Raw genomic sequence first — 19,231 nt, forward strand, 5'->3', positions numbered from 1 at the left:
GAAAGAAGGAGGACAGGAAAGGGACCCTCCTGGGCTGCCCCGCGGGGCCTTGGTGGGGCTCTGGGGACAGGCTGGGGAGGGCCTGCGGCTTCCGGGCCCCCAGAGGGTGGGCAGAGAGCAGTGCCGTGTGCTGTCGGAGCGAGGGGTGTCCAGGAGGGGCCTGCAGGTCCGTGGGGGCCAGTGAGCTCCCAGGGCCTTGCCAGCTGTCCAGCCTCAGAGCCCACAGCTGGCACCACAGGGCTGGGGGCCAGGCCTCTGTCCCAGGTGCTGGGCTGCATCTTTGTGCTTTGGCACATGTGCTCAGACCCAGGGGGGTGTGGTCCCGGCTGGCCCTGGACTTTGGGACACCTGCTGCCCGCTCTGGGTCCTGCCAGTTACCGCACAGTGTCATGGGCGGGGCCGGGAGGTGGCAGTGAGTGAGACCCTGTGGGCTGGGCACACCCACGGGAGCACAGGAGCGGGTGGGGCGCTGGTGCTGTGACTGGGCCAGGCTCCCTCACACCGGGACGGACCTTTTTGGACAGAGATGCAGGGGACAGCAGGGACACAGCAGAAAGGACTCAGTGCTTCCGGCTGTGGGCCACGTGCCCAGGCCAGGGGGCGAGGAGTGGGGTGGAGCCTGGGAGGCGCCGAGGGCCTGCCCCCACCCTCCTGGGGGGCTCGGCCCTTCCTTACCACCTGCGACCCGTCTCAGAGCAGAGGTGGAAAGAGCCATCGATGGCTGGTGCGTCGATAGACACCGATGTTTACCTGCACACTAGGTTCCTGTGTGGCCTCCGGCTTACTGCTGTGGGGACACTTGTCCATCCGTCTACAGAGGAGGGTGCTGAGGGCCCACGGTCACGCAGCTGGGAGGGTGCTGGGGAGATCAAGCTCTTGACCTGCACCTTGAGCCAGGGGTGAAGCCAGGGGTGAAGCCAGGCCCCTGGCCTGCTCGGAGCCACCAGGAAGGGCAGAGACCTGGTCCCTACTGAGTCGGGGGGGGGCTTGTCACTCTGCCAGTGTGGCCTATGAAGACCCAGTGCCTGCCCTGGATGGTGAGGGGCCCAGTGGGGAGGCCCCGGCTCCGGTCCCTGACCTGCGGGTCCTAGCAGCCTCGTGGCTGGCTCCGGCTGGCGACCTCCTCGAGGTGCTGTGATGTGTGTCTGGAGCTCACAGCCCTGGTGGTCCCAAAGGCTCTGCTCCCAGACAGTTGTGGTGCCCGACTGCAGGTTGAGTGCCCAACTGGGGTTCTTGGTGGCCACCTGAGGGTTGCACCTGCACCATAGCCAGCCCCGGCCCCCTCTGGGTGAGGACATTGTGGCCCTGGGCTCCTTGCCCCACTGCAGTCTGCTCACACAGTGGGGCCTGTTAAAGTGGAAGGTCGTGCCCTCCCAAGTTCTCCAGGGCTCCCAGTTGACTGGGAGAAAAAGCCAGTGTCCTCTGTGGTGTGACGCCCTCCCCACTGTCCTGTCCTCTCTCACACGGCCTCCTCTGCAGCTGCTCTGCATCCTCTGTAGCCCTCTGCATCCATCTGTAGCCCTCTGCAGCCCTCTGTAGCCCTCTGAAGCTCTCTGCAGCCCTCTGTAGCCCTCTGCAGCCCTCTGCAGCCCTCTGTAGCCCTCTGAAGCTCTCTGCAGCCCTCTGTAGCCCTCTGCAGCCCTCTGAGCCCCCCTGCAGCCCTCTGCAGCCCTCTGTAGCCCTCTGCAGCCCTCTGAGCCCCCCTGCAGCCCTCTGCAGCCCTCTGTAGCCCTCTGCAGCCCTCTGCAGCCCTCTGAACCCCCCCTGAAGCCCTCTGCAGCCCTCTGAGCCCCTCTGTAGCCCTCTGCAGCCCTCTGAGCCCCTCTGCAGCCCTCTGCAGCCCTCTGAGCCCCTCTGAAGCCCTCTGCATCGCTCTGCAGCCCTCTGAGCCCCTCTGTAGCCCTCTGCATCCCTCTGCAGCCCTCTATAGCCCTCTGAGCCCCTCTGCATCACTCTTTAGCCCTCTGCAGCCCTCTGTAGCCCTCTGCAGCCCTCTGCAGCCCTCTGAGCCCCCCTGCAGCCCCCTGCAGCCCTCTGCAGCCCTCTGAGCCCCCCTGCAGCCCTCTGCAGCCCTCTGTAGCCCTCTGCAGCCCTCTGCAGCCCTCTGAACCCCCCTGAAGCCCTCTGCAGCCCTCTGAGCCCCTCTGTAGCCCTCTGCAGCCCTCTGAGCCCCTCTGCAGCCCTCTGCAGCCCTCTGAGCCCCTCTGAAGCCCTCTGCATCGCTCTGCAGCCCTCTGAGCCCCTCTGTAGCCCTCTGCATCCCTCTGCAGCCCTCTATAGCCCTCTGAGCCCCTCTGCATCACTCTTTAGCCCTCTGCAGCCCTCTGTAGCCCTCTGCAGCCCTCTGAGGCCCCTGCAGCCCCCTGCAGCCCTCCGCAGCCCTCCGTAGCCCTCCGTAGCCCTCCGTAGCCCTCTGCAGCCCTCCGTAGCCCTCTGCAGCCCTCCGTAGCCCTCCGCAGCCCTCCGCAGCCCTCCGTAGCCCTCCGTAGCCCTCTGAGCCCCCCTGCAGCCCCCTGCAGCCCTCCGCAGCCCTCCGTAGCCCTCCGTAGCCCTCCATAGCCCCCTGCAGCCCTCCGTAGCCCTCTGCAGCCCTCCGCAGCCCTCCGTAGCCCTCCGTAGCCCTCTGAGCCCCTCTGCAGCCCTCTGCAGCCCTCTGTAGCCCTCTGCAGCCCTCTGAGCCCCCCTGCAGCCCTCTGCAGCCCTCTGTAGCCCTCTGCAGCCCTCTGCAGCCCTCTGAACCCCCCTGAAGCCCTCTGCAGCCCTCTGAGCCCCTCTGTAGCCCTCTGCAGCCCTCTGAGCCCCCCTGCAGCCCTCTGCAGCCCTCTGAGCCCCTCTGTAGCCCTCTGCAGCCCTCTGAGCCCCTCTGAAGCCCTCTGCATCGCTCTGCAGCCCTCTGAGCCCCTCTGTAGCCCTCTGCATCCCTCTGCAGCCCTCTATAGCCCTCTGAGCCCCTCTGCATCACTCTTTAGCCCTCTGCAGCCCTCTGTAGCCCTCTGCAGCCCTCTGCAGCCCTCTGAGCCCCCCTGCAGCCCCCTGCAGCCCTCTGCAGCCCTCCGCAGCCCTGCGTAGCCCTCCGTAGCCCTCCATAGCCCTCTGCAGCCCTCCGTAGCCCTCTGCAGCCCTCCGTAGCCCTCTGCAGCCCTCTGAAGCTCTCTGCAGCCCTCCGCAGCCCTCTGCAGCCCTCCATAGCCCTCCGTAGCCCTCCGCAGCCCTCCGCAGCCCTCTGCAGCCCTCTGCAGGCATGCACCTGTGGTACAGCTGGGCTCCATGTCCTGCTTCCCTGTGTCTTTCTGCTTCTTGCTGCCATCAGACACTGGCTGCAGCATGGCCCTGCTCACCTTGCATCTCACCTCCGACCCCAGCAGGACAGCCACCGGTCGTGGCTCGAGTTATCCCCCACACAACACGTGGGATTCCTTGCCCGGGCACCCGGGACGGTGACATTTTTGGAAACAGGTTCTTTTCAGAAGGAGACAAGTTAAGAGGTCGCTGGGGGCCTGACCCAGTGTGTCCGCAGAGGAAGCCCCTAGGACAGACACGGGGGCACTGGGTGACAGGAGGCCGGGCTTGGAGTGCTGTCCCTGGCCAAGGAGAGAGAAGGGCAGCCTGCAACCTCCAGCAGCTGGCAGAGGGGGCAGGGTCCTCCCCGGGAGCCCTTGGGGACCGTGGCCCTGCCTGTTCCCAGACTTTGGGCTTTTGGCCTCCTGAGCTCAGAGAATCAATTGCTGTCACGGGCCACGCGTCTGTGGAGCCCTGCTCGCCAGCCCGAGGGACGCCGCAGTAAACCATAGGCACTTAACACGTAGTTTGGGGTCAGTGAGCGGACGGGGGAATGCAGAGCCCCCTGTGTGCTGCCAGCTTCCCCCAGAAGGGCTCCAGGGACCTCGTGCCCAGGACGTCCCTTGCCACCCTGAGCCCACCATTCCTGTTGGCGCTGAGTGGTCTTCCAAGGTCAGGGTCCAGCCAGCTCACTGCCACCTGCCCTCTGCTGGTCCAGCTCCCTCCCGGCAGGGCCCCATCCCCTTCCACCTCGCCAGGCTCTGCCTGCTCTTCCCAACCTCCTCCCCCAGCTGGTGGCCCCCAGCAGGCGTTCAGCGGGACCCGGCCACATGGTGCGGCAAGGAACCAGCCGCTCGAGGACCTGGGGCCTGGCCCCACAGCAGCGAGTCCCAGAAGCCTGGGCCCCATGGACTACCCTTCTTCAGGATCACTGACGGGCCTTACCAGGTGTCCCAGATGCTTGGGACTGGTTCAGGGCCTGCATGTCTCACCTGTGTCCCAGTCACCAGTGTCACCTGCACCCACACCTGTGCTTCTAGCAGCCCTCACCCCCTCCTCCTGGGGGTTGTTCTTGGAGTCCAGAGCAGCCTCTCCTGGAAGGGACTTGGTGTTCTGTCACCCTGGGCCCCTGAGCCAAGGACGAGAGTGCTGCATTGGCCACACCTAGCCCTCACCAAGCCCTCACCCAGGATGGCCTCTGTGCCCACGGCCCCTCGGGTCAGGCTGAGGCTGGGTTTCTCGCCCAGCACCCCGGGCTCCTCTTGCTTCCCGTGCCCCCCTCCTGAGCTCCACCCTCCTACGTCACTCCCAGGGGACTCCTGGTCGGCCTGGGTGAGTGCATTTTGACCCAGCCCAACAGAGGCTGCCGTGAGGGAGCACAGGGGTGCACCCGGTGGGAGCTCCTAGAGTCGGATCATCTGTCTGTGCTTCACAGGAGGCCAGCACCCGAGTCTGCTGTGGGTCCTCCACGGGCAGCAGGCTCGCTCTGGAGAAACCTGGCTTTCCTGCTGGACTTGGGTGCAGGGGGCAGGCAGAATCCACCTGAGGACAGCAGCTCTCTGTTGAGGTTGTCTCCTGCCCAGGACTGGAACCCCTCCCTCTCCTCAGAAGTGACCTCACTGGCCTTCGACAGTCCCAGGTCCTGCAGGAGGGCACCAGGGTCTCAGGACGCCCCCTGCTCAGGATGCCACTCCGGCACAAGCCTTAATCCTGAGGCAGAGGCTTTGGGGTTGGCATGTGTCTGCCAGCCTCAGTGAGCGTGGCAGGAGGCGGCTCAGACATCAGGCTTCGGGGCTCTCCGGGGCCCAAGAGGAGGCAATGGGGTGAGGTCCTGGGGACAACGGGGACTTGTGCCTCTTTAAGGAATTTGAAGGGTGGGTTTATGGGTGAAGTTTTGGGGTGAGGGGCTGCGGGGCCTGGGGAGCAGACAGTGGGAAGGCCTCAGGTTGGCAGTGGGCAGGAAAGGAGGCCCAGTGCACCTGGCTGCGGCGCCCGCTGACCCTCTGGCATTAGCACGCCTGACTGGAGTCCTGAGCACGCGGCCCAAGGTGGGGCCAGCTCAGAGTCTTGGGTGGACGGCCCAGGACCCAGCTGGGTCAGAGTTCCTGGGGGACTGGGAAGAGGGCTCCCTCCAGGACAGGGGCCTCTGCAGCTGCTGGGGCTGGGGCCTGCAGGACGTACCTGGGATTGGGCCAGCCGAGGGTCCAGCAGCCCTGGGCCTTCTGAGGCTCCTGCAGTCAGGGATAGGCCGCCTGCTTGGTGCCAGCTGGAGCAGGGCAGGCCCTTCCCGACCGGCCCCGCCCTGTCCTCAAGTCACCGTGGGCTCCTCTGTTCAAAGAGCGCAGCCCAAGCCCTTCCTGTCTTCTGGGACCTTCCCTGCACCCCTGCCTGCTGGGCATTGCCCCCCGCCCTGGCCTTAGCTGGCCTTTGAGGAGAGCTCCCACTGCCCTTGTTTGGGGCCCAGGTGGGGAGACGGGCTGGGTGGGGGGTGGCAGGAGGGCTTTCCCTGAGGTTCCAGCCAGGGCACCGAAAACCCCAGCCAGGGCCTCGTGGCCTGAGCAGAGGCAGCGAGTCCGGGGGCTGGGCACAGTGCCCGTCTGTGAGCAGCCTGGACGGCTGCCCGGGCCTTTCTCCCTCTCTGTGCTGGTGACTCGCGCCCTGACACGAAGCCTCGGCTCGGGGTCTCCTGAGCCACACAGCTGCCTGCGGCCGCGCTCCCGCCACACCCTTCCTCAGGTCTCACTGAGGCTGAGGTGAGGTCACTTGCTCCAGGGCGCGTGGCCAGTGGGGCTGAGCGCTAGTGGCCAGTCCAGGCCTGTGGGTTATGGTCACCACAGGGTATCACATGAGCCCTGGGCCCTCCCCACAGCGACACTGCTGGTAGTTTGTTAGACCTTCCCATAGATACACATCTCTCTCTACCCCTTGGTATTTTCTTTGTTTCTGACCCACGTCCCCAGCCCTCTTCATTCTTTTCTTTTGAGACAGTGTCTTGCTAAGTTGCTGAGGCTGGCCTTGACTTTGGGTCCTCCGGCCTCAGCCTCCTATGGCTGGGATGACAGGTCTGGACACTGGGCAGGCTTCCTATATGTGATTTCCTTAAAACATTGTTTTTTTAGTTTTAGGTGGACGCAATGTCTTTATTTTACATTTATGTGGTTCTGAGGATCGAACCCAGGGCCTCGTGCCTGCCAGGCGAGCGCTCCACCACTGAGCCACCAGCCCAGCCCCCCATATGTGATTTTTAAGGCTGCAGAGACTCACACTGTGTTGACCTCCCCTCTGTGGGCACTGAGGTTGTGTGTCCTTCCGTCCTTCTGTGTGGAAACCTCTGCGTCTCATCCAGGTCGTTCTAGAAGCCCTCCCTCAGGGGGGTGTGGGGTCAGCCGGGCCCACTTCTAAGGCTCCTCGCAGTGACATTGCCTAGAGGGAGAGTCGTCGTCCCGGACAGTTCCCACCAGCCTTTTCAGCTTTGTCAATGGATGGGCAAAAAAGTATCTCAATTTAACGTGGGTTTCCTGGACTTCTTATGGGGTTGATGCATGTATTTATTGGTCACTTGCATTTCTTTGTGTGTGGAAGACCTCCACATTATCTGGTGCCTTTTTTTCACAAGGTTTTCATCTTTTTCTTATTGACTTCTAAGAACTCTTGATATTTTAAGGCTATGGATACTTTATTTTATTATATGTTTTTCAAACAGTTTTTAGTTGTAGATGGACAAAACACCTGTACTTAATTTATTTATTTTTAAGTGGTGCTGAGGAGGGAAGCCGCTGCCTCACAGGTGCTAGGCGAGCGCTCCACCTCTGAGCCACGTTGTTTGCTGTGTAATCGGGAGGGACTCTTGACACAGGCGTAGGTGCATCAGCCTTCCCTTCCTCTCACCCAGAGCTCAGGCTGGCCGGGCTGGGAGTCCTCTGGGGTCCTGTGCAGGGCCATTCTGGAGCAGGGCAGAGAGCTCTGAGTGGGACTTGTGGACTGACTGGTTGTGGCAGAGGTAGTGCCAGGAGAGGGGAGGGGCCTACACCGTCCTGTTAGGTTGGGATGCAGGTGGCAGGGGACCAGAGCGAGGCTGGAAGGGAGGGGGGGGTGACTCCCTGGTCCGGGTCCCGGCTGCGGCAGCCGGGGCTCGCCTTGGTGGGGCGTGTGACTCGGGCCACCTCCCTACCCGCCCCGCCTGCAGTCTGGGTCTCGGCAGTGCCCACTTCTCCCCCGGCTCACTCCTCGATGTCCCTGTCCGGCGGCGCTCATCTGTGCAGTCCGCACTGAGAGGTGCCTCTGGCTGGCCATCTGCATCGGTGACCCTGGGGTACCCCCAGCATCTGTGCAGCAGGGCAGGGAGGCACCCCGTCCTCCTGAGGCCTGGCGCTGGGTGTGGAGAGGGCCCGCTGGTGTGTGGACGGGGAGGTGGCCTTCCCCCTCTGCTCAGCCACCAGCACCCACGGCTGGGCCAGTCTGTGCAGGGACAAGAGGCTGAAGGGCCTTGGCAGCCTTGTGGCCCCCAGAGGGAGTGAGCAGCAGGTGGCTTGGTCCTGGCCGGGGCCCCCTGGGAACGTCCTCCATCACCGCTGACCACTGCTCAGAGAGGCAGGCCCGGGTGGATGCGAGGCCCTGCCTTGTCCTAGGAAAATGTGAGTCTCCCTCCTCCAGAGGCTGGCTCCCCACCAGCCCCTTCCTGGCAGGGCATCAGCAGACGCCTCGGCCTGGCAGCACGGCCTGGCAGACCCCCACCTGCCTGGGAGGCCGAATCGCCCTGGGCTGTAGCTGGACGGCTGCATGGAAAACCCACCCCATCTGTCACCGAGGCGAGGGTCTGCCTGGGGCCGGGCTTCTGCCCAACGGGGCCTCGGCCTTCCCACTGCTGACTCAGCCCTGCCTCCCTGGGGCCACAGGGGGCTTTCGGGAAGTGGCCCCAGGGGTGCCCAGCTCTCCCTCCCCTCCCCTCCAGAGCCAGCCTCTGCTTCCTGGGGAGGAGAGCGTTGGCAGGGACCTCCTGCCCCGCCCCGGCACCCTGTCCCCAAGCCCCACCTCACTGCAGCCAGCCCTGCCCTCTGCGGGCTCAGACCTGGCCCAGCTCGAGTCAAGCGCCTTGTCCACGGGGCCATCGTCCCTGATGGTCTATGGCGGCCTCACCTTCTCCTTAGTTTGGTCATGGGAATGGGGACTGAAGGGACCAGTCCCAGGCCAGTGGCCTGGGGCACAAGTGCCAGCTTGGGTCCCTGTGAGCTACACACGGCACTGTGGAGAAAGCGGGCGAGTGCCTCCTGTCACTGCACGGTGATGCCGGGGCAAAAGCCCCATGAAATGACGGAGGCCTTTTGTCCTCTTTCTTCCACATGGCCACGGTCACGGGCTCCTCCTGGACAGGGCCAGCTGGACGCCCAGGAGGCAGATGGATGACAGGACTCTCAGGTCATAGCCACCGCCATGACCGAGGGCGGCAGGTGCCGCGCCCAGGTGCCAGTCATCCCTCTCAGACAGGGGGTCGAGCTGAGCGGCTGCCCTGTCCTGTCCTGTCCTGCCCGAGGCTCTTGACCCTGAAGTGGGTGGCTCTGGGGACAGCTGCTGGCCCATAGCGACTGTTGACCGTGCCTCCGAGTCTCTGGGCCTCGGTTTCCTCACCTACTGGGTGAGGCTGACGGCGCTGCTCAGGACGGGGGAGGCCGGAGGTCAGCACCTTGTCTGAAGGGACCCAGGCCCAGGAGGGGCTTGGGATGTGGCTTCTGGTGACGTGAACAGGCAAAATCCTCTCTCCTGGGCGGCGACTCCAGAGGGAGGCCCTGAGGGTGGTGGAGAGGCCCTGTGTGGGGAGTCCTGGGGCCACCGTCACAACGACCCTACTAGCCGGCGACCTGGACCTCAGAAGCCCCTTTCTCCGGCTCTGGAGGCCAGAGTCCCTGGGCCTCTGCTCGCTCCTCCTGGGTCTGGGAGACTCCCTGGCGAGCACGGCCGTCGATGCTCACATTGGCGAGGTCCCCCTCAGGGTCTGACTGCCCTGCCCTGGCGCCTGTCCCCTCCTGGCCTTTGCTGCTCCTTCCAGCCCCCACCAGCACGCCGGCGTCTTGGCCTCCAGGGCCCCCCACCAGGCGCTGGGGCTCATAAGCCCCAGGCACAGGGCGGGGCCTCCGTATCTGTGCCCCGCAACCCGAGCAGGCTCCGTGGCCAAAGGCTGGACAGCTGGACTCCTCGTGAAGCCATGATCCAGGTCGGCCCGCTTCTAACAGCAGGAACCAGGGCGGGCTCCGGCCCAGGCAAAGCAGGCTTTGTGCCTGTCCCGGCAAGGCTGACCCTGGGGCTGCCCTCCTTTCCCGTGGGCACCAGGTGGCCCCTCAGGAAAGCACCCCTGGGAGAGAGGGCCCTAGGCGGGGCGGAGGCTGGCCTCCAGGCCCAGGCGGGTGGCTCCTGGTGCTCCCGCTGTGCCGACTCCCGCTTGACCCTCCTCACAGCAGAAGCTGCCTTTGGGTACAGCTGTCCTCCTCCCTGGAACCTTTACCCCAGGGTCCCCTCATGCCCATGTGGCAGCAGTCCCCAGGCCATGAACCCTGACCGCCCTGCCCAGGTGCTGGGCCCTGGCCAGGGCTCCTGAGTGCTGGCCTGGAAGGCAGGGCCTGGCTGTCGGGCAGGGCCACTGTGGGACGTCCTCCGGCTGTGAAGATGGAGTTCCAGGGAGACGAGGAGGCCAGACTCGGCGGGGCCACTTCTCTTGGGCTGCAGCATCTCCCTGCCTTGGGAGAGGGCAGCTGCTTGCCCTGGAGGGCTGGCCTCGTGTGACCTTCCGGGTGGCCCTGAGCCTGGCTCCTGAGCCAGTCGGCTGAGCGAGGAGGTGGGCACTCTGCCTGTCCAGCTTCCGGCCCTCTGATCTCGATTCCCAGGAGGACTGAGCGCTGGCTCTGCACTGACCAGGGAGGGCAGGCGTGTGGGCTGAGCCGGCTTCAGGAGCACAGTCCTGAGGCCGCAGCAGGATGTCCGTGGACCCCAGGTGTGGCCTCTCTCCACCACCCAGGCCCCCTGTCCGTGAACCCCATCAGCCTCTGCTTTAGAGGCAGGGGAACCTACCATCCCCTGACCCAGTGCCCTGGGTCAGCTCTGAGATGGACTGGCAATTCAATCAAAACCCTGAGGTAGATTGTGGGTACCCTGGAAAGCCAAGAGGCAATCCTGAGGCCCTGTCTTCCTGGGACCCCCACTGAAGCCAGCCCTTCCTTCCTGCAGAGGCGGGGACCTGCCTCTCTGCGCCCCGAGGCTGGCAACACACAGGGGGCTCTGCAGTCTCACAGGGGTGCCAGGGTATGGCCTGGGCCTTGCTCCTCCTGCCTGGACCTGGGAGTGGCTGTCTGTGGGGCGTCCCACCCCAGGTCCCAGGCAGCGGAGGTCTGTGTGGGCCAACTCCACCTGGCCACGTCCCCCAGCACACCAGGGTGAGCTTCCCTGAGCACTGGGTCTGGGGGCACCTCAGTGGGAGTGAGGGAGGAGCTTTCCCTGCCCTCGAGGCCTCCCAGCCTCCCTGGGAAGGAGCAGTTCTCACCTCCTACCATGGAGAGGGCACCAGGGCAGCATGAGGGGAGGGCTCAATCCTGGGCCTGCTGGGAGGGAGGGGGAGAGAGGGAGGGGAAGGGGAGGGGGAGAGAGAAAGTAGAGAAGGCAGAGAGACCACCTGTGGCTGAGGGGCGGAGGCGCAGACTCATCTGGGCCCTAGTGGTGCTCTTGGGCTGCCCCAGGGAGAATGTCCCAACACCCATGGTCAGACCCTGGTCTTCCTTGAGGCTCAGATTCCACTGCTGGAGGCCCCACGCCTCCCCTGCCCAGGCCTCCTGGGCCCTGGGGACCCCCCTTCCCAAGCAGGAAGCCAAAGCACAGAGAGGCTCAGGGCCACTGCATCCCCAAGGCCCCATGGGCAGAGGAGGGTTCTCTGGTCCCTGTGATGGAGGACCCTGGGAGGGCAGGGGCGGGGGTCTTGGGCCCATCCTCCAGGTCTCCTCCAGCAGGGGTCAGTGTTGGGAAACCTGGCTTGACCTCCAGAGCTCAGGGGCTGGGGTCAGGGAAGGCGGGGTGGAGGCCGGAGGCCCTAGCCGTGGCCTCTGGGCTGCTCTGGGAGTGGCTGGGCTGCTGGGCATTCCTGGCTGGGGGCAGGCAGCCCTCTGTTGCTCTTTGGAGGAGCTGTGACCTCCCACCTTTCCTCTGGTAAGTGGGGCAGCAGGTCACCTGTCCAGTTACTCTGACCCTTGGCCAGCCCAGACAGAGGCCTTGAGGCCTCTTGGGCTCCTGTGCCCCTGGACCCACAGCCCATCATGGGGCTCAGCCAGTGCCACCTCTGCTGGTGGCCTGTAAGGAGCACAGGACACTCCAGGGGGGACCTCATGGTTCTGACTCCCAGCACTGCCCCACTGAGCGCCTGCTGTGTGCTAGGCCCATGCAGGACCTGGGGTACCAAAGTGGCCTCCTACTGGGATTCGTCCTGGAGGGTGGTCACAAGCTAGCAGTGGCACAGTGGCCAAGTTATTGTGAGTGTGAGTCCAGGAGAGGGTCACACAGACCCACTGTGGTGCTCTGCCCAGGCCCCACGGCCAGACGGCCACAGCCGGGGGACAGAGGCTTGGACCCTTGGCCGTCGGAGTGAGGAGCTTGCTGAGACCCCAGGGGCCTGTGGTGCTTGTGTGGAGGGCAGAGGCAGATGAGGAGGTGAACTGAGCAGGCATGGAGGTCACTGCCAAGGTCACCTGGGGGGTGGCCCAGACCCTGGAGGCTGAGGGTGGGACCCCTCTTGGAGGCAGATCCACAACTGACCTTGGCTGTTGGGAGATCCCAGGGTCCGGCCACCTGCATTGGGGCGGGTTGGGGTATCAGAGTGGCCTTCCCACAGGCCTGCTGGCTGAGAGAAGTGGTCGTGGCCCCGCTGCCCGCTGCCCGCTCCCCACCCAGGCCAGCCCTCACAGCGCTGGGAACCTGCTCTTTCTAGTTTCCCCATTTTTTTTTTTTGCCTGTAGCTGCATTTAACTGTAAAGAGCAATAAATCACAAACATGGAAAAACATCCTTGTCCCCACAAAGGACGTGGCTGTCCCCAAATGACAAACTGCTCCAAATTAACATTATTTAGTATTTATAACTTCCCCGACAGAGCTCACAGATGGGACTGGTGAACCTGCCTCCCGGGGGGTATTTTTAGAGCCTATTGTCCATCTGACGGGGCTTCAATTGCGTCCGGTGCTTGCCCTCTGCAGCCCTGGAGCAGCCCGGCGCACGGGGAGGGGTGCTGCTGTCCATTCCCACGCAGGCTGTCCTGTCCACTGCACCAGGCCTGGTCTGCATGAGCCCCTGCTGCCCTTCCCTCCCTGAAGCAGGAGCCCCCCGCGGGGTCATGTCAGGAGCCCCCCCCCCCCCCCCGGGGAGCAAGCACCTGGGGAGGTGGAGGGGCTGAGCGGGGCTGAGAGGGGCTGAGGCCGGGAGCGGCCAGGGTTGGGGTGGGGAGCCATAGCGCCCGGCAGTGAGGGGGCGGGGGACCTGTGAACAGCACCAGCCGAGGGGGTCCCCTCCTCTCAACCAGCAGGAGGTCCTGGGCCCTGGCAGGCCCTGCTCAGGTGAGAGGCAGAGAGGAGAGGGCTGCGGGTCTGGCCCGTGCTCGCCATGGGGACAGAGTGCCTCCGTGGTTCCTGTGTCACTGTTCAAGGCCACGGAAGAGGAAGAAAGAATGACTGCAGCAAGGACATCTCCAGGGCCGCCCCCGGCCCTCACGGTGAAGGCACAGTGGCTGGGAGCTCATTTTGTCCCTGCAGGGCCCCGAATCCCGGCCCAGCCACTCCCTGGCCTGCTGCCTTCACTGGGTTCCCTGTCAAGGGCCAACCGCGGCCTCCTCTGGGCTGGAGACCACTGTCCTGTAGCTTTCTTGTGGTTTGGGGTGCTGTCCACTGCACCGGAGTCTCCCTTGAGGCTGTCCAGTGCCTCCTGGGCTCACAGAACGCAGATGGAGGACGCAGGGGCTCTATTTCCCTCTCATCTTGGAGTGAACAAGAGCGATTTGTCTGAAAGTGGCTGTGGGCTCCTTCAGGTGGCGGGCAGAGCCCAAGTGCAGAGCCCAGGGAGGTGAGGCCGAGGTGGACAGGAGGGGGACCTGGTCGGCGGAGGTCTGGACTTCACAGGAGGTCCTGGCCGAGCAGAGCCTCCAGCGGTCCAGGCTTTCTGCCTTCAGTTAAAGTCTCCAGGAAAACTCACCTGTGGCCTTCCAGCGCCGGGCGGCCATTTCAGAAAGCTGATCTGGCCCTAGGCTCCGGGACGCTTTCAGAGTCCTGGACCCAGGGCTCACACTGGAGCAACTGTCCCCACCTGGTGTGGTAGGGTCAGGAGGAGGCCCGAGGTGCCACCTGCCTCTGTGGATCCTGTTTGCTTGGTCAGGAGTGGACCTTCCCAGCTGGCGAGGAAATCACGGGGTCCTGGAGCTGGGCCTTTGCTCCCCACCTCTCTGCTGTCCACCCAACAGGGGGCAGAATGGGCTGTTGGCTCTGCATTCAAGCTGCTGGCCCTCTCCTGTCCTCCGAGGGCCCGGCAACCACCAAGTCTTCCAAGTCCAGTGTCCTGAACTTTCTTCTTCAAGGGGTCAAATGGAGAGCGGGTGCCCAGACCCAGCGGCTGACCTCTGCCTGGGAGGAGTTGCTGTGGGGAGCCCCTGAGCCTCTCCCTGACTCCATGTCCCCAGCCCCTGGCAGCGGCTGGAAGGAGACACCTCCCCGGCATCTGAGCGCATTCCTGCTGGTTTAGCCCTGACAATCTGGAGTGAAGGGATCTCTGGGTTTTGTTCCAAATCTTCAGAAAGGGCTGGGGTGAGCTCAGGGCGGCTGTGGGGGAGCCGAGCATGGTGAGGCCCTGGGTCCTCTCAGCCTACAAAAGTGACAAAGTGGAACCGAGACTCCACTAAACTCCTCCTCTGTTTTCCCTGTTGCTGGGAGGTTGCTGCTGCCCGGGGCCCACCTGGGGCTCAGCCCCTCTGCCCCTCCGCCCTGGCCTAGCCTGGCCCTCCTGTCCCTCTGTGTGTCCCCAGAACTGGCCGGGGAAGGGGCTGGGGTTCTCCGTTTGCTGCCCTCCCTGCCCTCGGCCACCGCTGTCCCTGCCTCCGGCTGGTCTCTCTCCCTATCTGGCTACTTTCCTCTGTGCCCACTTCCATCTGCCTCCCCATTTGTGTTTTCATCTGTCTCTTGCTCTGGGAGAGGCCAGTGGGTGGGGCGTGTCCCTTGCAGAGCGCTGTGGAGAGTGAGAGGACCCTGCAGGGGGCGCCCTGGGGCAGGAGGCTGCTCTGTGCTTTCTTCCCAGTCATCTCCCACCTGGGGCAGGGCCACCCTGAGGGACAGGCACACCCTGCCTGGCAGAGGATCCCCTTGGGTCCTGGAGCCAGTTCATGTGTGACAGGGACAGGCAGTGTGCAGCAGAAGGCCCCACCTGCACAGGACAACCCTGGGTCCTGCTGAAACGCTGTGCGGGTCAGGCAGGCCGGGTCCCTGGACACCTGGGCAGCTCTCCCCCACCTCCTCCCCACGCGTCCCAGCAAATCTTCCTCAGAACACACTCTGGGGACCTGGCACAAGCCCTCCTGAGACCCGGACAAGGACCTGGGCCCCCCCCAAGGGACTGTCACCCAGGCCCTGTCCCTTGGCTTACCTCTGGCTTCCTCCCCAGGGCAAGGAGCTCTGCAGGTGACTCAGAAGGGGACAGAAGCCACCAGCCCAGGGGGCAGAACCCCTTCTGGGCCTCTACTGCACACAGCTGAGATGCTGGACAAGGCTGCTGCCCTTGGGGAAGCTGTGTCCCCACGGTGAGGTGGACACGAGATCGTGTGCTGGCCTCTGTAGTACAGGACGGACAGGGGCTGGGACACAGTGGGGACCAAAGAGCCCTCTGAGAGGCTGAAGTTTCAGCTGAGGGCTGAGGGGTGAGATGTGACCATCCAGGTGAGGAGGACGCAGGGCAGGGGCAGAGGGGACAGTGAGGGCAGAGAAGCTGGGGGAGGGGTGGCACAGCTTGGCCTCTGTGGGGGCAGGATCTGCACTGCCTCACCAAAGTCATTGTCCCCAAGAGGAGTGTTGGGGACAGATCTGGAAGGGGCCAGCCCTACCTCTCCCCAGACCTCCTGGAAGCAAGCAGACAGGACATGATGGCTGCCCGCCCCGCTGCAGCCCAGGGCAGAGGGAGCCCAGTGCAGAGGGATCCACACAGGTCTGGCCTGGCCACTGGACTGGCTGCGCCTCACCTGCCCCAAAGCTTATCCCGCCCCTCCTCTGAGCCCCCTCTGGACAAAGAGGTGGTGGCCCTGTGGGCAGTGCTGGCCCCTATAGCTCCATGAAGCTGTCCATCCATGTCCTTCCTGGTTACCAAAGCTAACTCGTTAAAGGTTTAGAAAAAAAGTCCATAGCATAAGCCGAAACTGTCAGGAGACAACTACGTCACGCCTCCCTACATGCTATGAGCAATTGCAGGCTGAGGACTACCTGCAGGAGGTGGCACAGAGGACCTACCTACAGGGAGGTGGCACCGAGGACCTACCTACAGGGAGGTGGCACTGAGGACTTACCTGCAGAGAGGTGGCACTGAGGACTACCTGCAGGGAGGTGGCACTGAGGACTTACCTGCAGGGAGGTGGCACTGAGGACTACCTGCAGGGAGGTGGCACTGAGGACTTACCTGCAGGGAGGTGGCACTGAGGACTACCTGCAGGGAGGTGGCACTGAGGACCTACCTCCAGGGAGGTGACACTGAGGACTACCTACAGGGAGGTGGCACTGAGGACCACCTGCAGGGAGGTGGCACTGAGGACTTACGTGCAGGGAGGTGACACTGAGGACTACCTGCAGGGAGGTGGCACTGAAGACCTACCTACAAGGAGGTGACACCGAGGACTACCTGCAGGGAGGTGGCACTGAGGACTGCCTGTAGGAGGTGGCACTGTGTGAGGGAGAGCATCAGTGCTCCCCTGCTTGGAGCTCAGGCATCTCTGCGTCAGTAGGCACCTAAGGCGCTCCAGCTCAGAGCTCAGAGGCATACCTTCCGGAGTCCTTCCACCCGTCCCCAATCTCTCTCTTAAAAATCCTTTTCTTTTTAAGTCTGTCTGATCACTCATATATAACCATAGCACCCCCCCTCCTCTATTGAGTGTCCACCTGTGTCCATGGCTCAAGGGCGGCCCCAGGGTGGACTGTCTGCTGGAGACTACACAGCAGTGTTCCTGGGGCTGGTTGGGGTGTCGCCTGCAGTAAGGAGAGCTCGTTGCCCCCCTCACTATGGCGCCCACAAGCCCCGACTTGTCCTCAGGAGGCCTCCTGCCCTGCGGCCCTTGACTTCCGGACCTGGACTTCCTGTGCTGCCTGGAGGACCCTGTGGAGGAGATGGGGCATCAGAGTCCTTGACCCCCCAAGTCACCAGTTAGTCACAGGAGGAAGGAAGGGCAGTGCAGTCAGGCTGGTGTGTTGTGTCCTGGCACCTGAGAGGGGCCCATGCAGGGGAAGGAGCCCCTGAGGTGGGTGTCAGAGCCGGGCTGCTGGGCAGAGCTGGGCCCTGGGCAGCTGAGAGTCTGGAAGCAAAGGAGGAACAGGCCCAGGTTGCACCCTGGACAGTCCAGGCTGTGGGCCAGGTGAACATGTGCGGATGGGCTGTGGCAGAAGCTGGTGGGGGCGCAGGGGAGGATGCCCCAGGGGCAGTAGGCTTTGGCAACAGGGGCACAGCTCTGGGGTGTGACCCCCTTGCGGGAGACCCAGGCCGCTCATCCTGGCTGGCTGAACCGATGGGCAACAGAGAAGAAAGGCTGGTCACCTTCGAAGGAGAGGTCGGGATTCCTCGGTGCTGCGTCCCGGGTCTGGGGTGGAGGCCTGGCCCCACTCTGTCCCCACCCACCTTCCTCCTCCCTGGGCCTCCCGCCTCTGTGCAGCCAGACGCTGTGCACCAGCGGAGCCGGGCGCTTTATCAGATAATAGATAAGGCGGCCGGAGCCATGCGCGTCAACGTCGCCATGCGCCGAGCAGGGCCCTGACGGGAGGGGGCTGCCCACTATGGCCTGCAAATGGCCCTTGAGGGCCAGCCACCCCCATCTGGGTGTTAATCAGCCCCTCTTCTTTGGGTCCAGATTCTGCACCCCAAAGTGCACTTGCATGTGTACGTGTGCATATGTGTGTGTGCATATGTGCGCGTGTGTGTGTGTGTGTGTGTGCGCATGCGAGAGTGTGCATTTGTGTGCGTGAACGCAGGCACCCTGGGGTCTGCCCTGCTCGAAGCCTGGTGGGTTCTCTGGACTCACCTTCTCATCTGTGGAATGGGGTGTGAAGCCCCCAAACATGGCCCGGAGGAAGATGGGGAGGGTTTTGGCCTCCAGGGGACCTGGCTCCCTGGATCGTACTGTCCTGCGGAAGTTGGACCTAGGGGGACTGCTTTCTCTTAGAGCATCTGGGCTGGGCCAAGGAAGATGGGGTCTGGCCTGGCTGGTGGGTGGGCTCGGCCAAGGGGTCTGGGTGGGGGTGACAATTCTGAGCTGCAGGGAGATGGTGCATGATCTGGGGGCCTGGTCAGAGTCCCCCCTAGCCAGCCAAGCCCCAGAGGAAGAGCTGGAGCCTTGGCCTCCTAAGAGCAGAGACGTTGGCTGCTGCCCCCAGTCCAGACCTGTCCCACCCTCAGAGGGCTGGAGGGACTCCGAGGACCAGGTTCCCCAGCTACAGGCCTGCCGTCTCCAGAAACGGGACCTGGGGCACGGCCACATTCCTCTCAAGGAGGAGCCTGGATTTCAAGCCTGTGCTGCCCACCCCGTGTCCATGCCCACCCCGTGTCCATGTGGCCTCCCTGCCCTTCCTTTGTGTGGCCCCCAGCCTTCGTTGCCCTCCCTCCCACCAGGCTGCTATGCCTCGAACCCTGTCCACACATCTTTGAGGCCTGGAGAATGGCCACCGGAGCCCCCATGACTCCCTGTGGGGTTCAGAGAGGCCAGCACTGAGGTCTGTGGGCACCCTTTCTAAGGTGTCCCTGCCCCAGACACAGTGCCTGTGGTGTAGAACTGTCTGCGATGGTGACTGCCGCCGTGTTCTTCTCTAGGAACACTCTTATTTGGAAGCTAAAGTCCCAGCAGGAAGGGCTGCCTGCTGGGGGCCGCTCTTGGGCCTGGCTGGTGATGCCTGCTCCAGACTCCTGCAGGTCCAGGTGAGCGTGCAAAGGGCACGACACCGGGTGGCCGCGGCAGCGAGTGCAGGAGCTGGATGTGGGCGGGCGGCCCTGTGGGCAGAGCCTTGCCTCTCGGCTTTTTGAGTCAAGAAGCACCAAGTGACGAGTGACGGAGAGCTGGGTCCTCCTGCCTGTGCCTTGCACATTCTGTCTTTGGGCTTCGCTGGTGCAGGGACACTTCCTGCAGGTGGGAGAGAGCAGATTCCCAGCTGCTGTGCCGGCTCTTGCTTTAAGCTCCGGGCACATCTGCTTCAGCTCGGTGTTGCCGGCAGCAGGTTAGGGACCTTGCCTTCTGTCCTGCCTTCTCATGAGGGGCCTGGACCTCCAGCCTGCCAGCACCCTTCCCCCTCAGCTGGTGGCCTACAGCCAGCTGGGCACATCACCAGGCATGGGAGGAGGCGTGGCAGGGAGAGGGCGCCAGCAGCTATATTAAGGTCTGGGTTGGGCGGGTTCCTCCCGAAGAGCAGAACACTTAGATTGGTCAGGAACCACCGTGCCAGGCCGTGTGGCTCTCGGCCTCCCGCATCCTGGGCAGATCTCGAGCAGTGACTGAAGTGGCCAACCCCTCTCTCCCCATGATGGGGCACCTGGGCCTGGGCCAGGTCCCTAAGCCCTTTCAGCACCCAGCCCCTCCCTCCATCCAGGGGCCCTACCGTCCTTCACCTTCACGTCTCACTGTGGACAGCTTCTGAGGCCTCCCTGGGTTCATCAGAGTCTGGGGCGCTTCCAGATGAGGGGCCCCCCAGGGACAGGGTCTACTCCACAGG

The sequence above is a fragment of the Marmota monax genome, unplaced genomic scaffold (genome assembly GCF_021218885.2).
Source record: "Marmota monax isolate L192 unplaced genomic scaffold, Marmota_monax_Labrador192_F-V1.1 WCK01_AAM20220418_F8-fsc00014, whole genome shotgun sequence".
NCBI lineage: Eukaryota > Metazoa > Chordata > Mammalia > Rodentia > Sciuridae > Marmota > Marmota monax.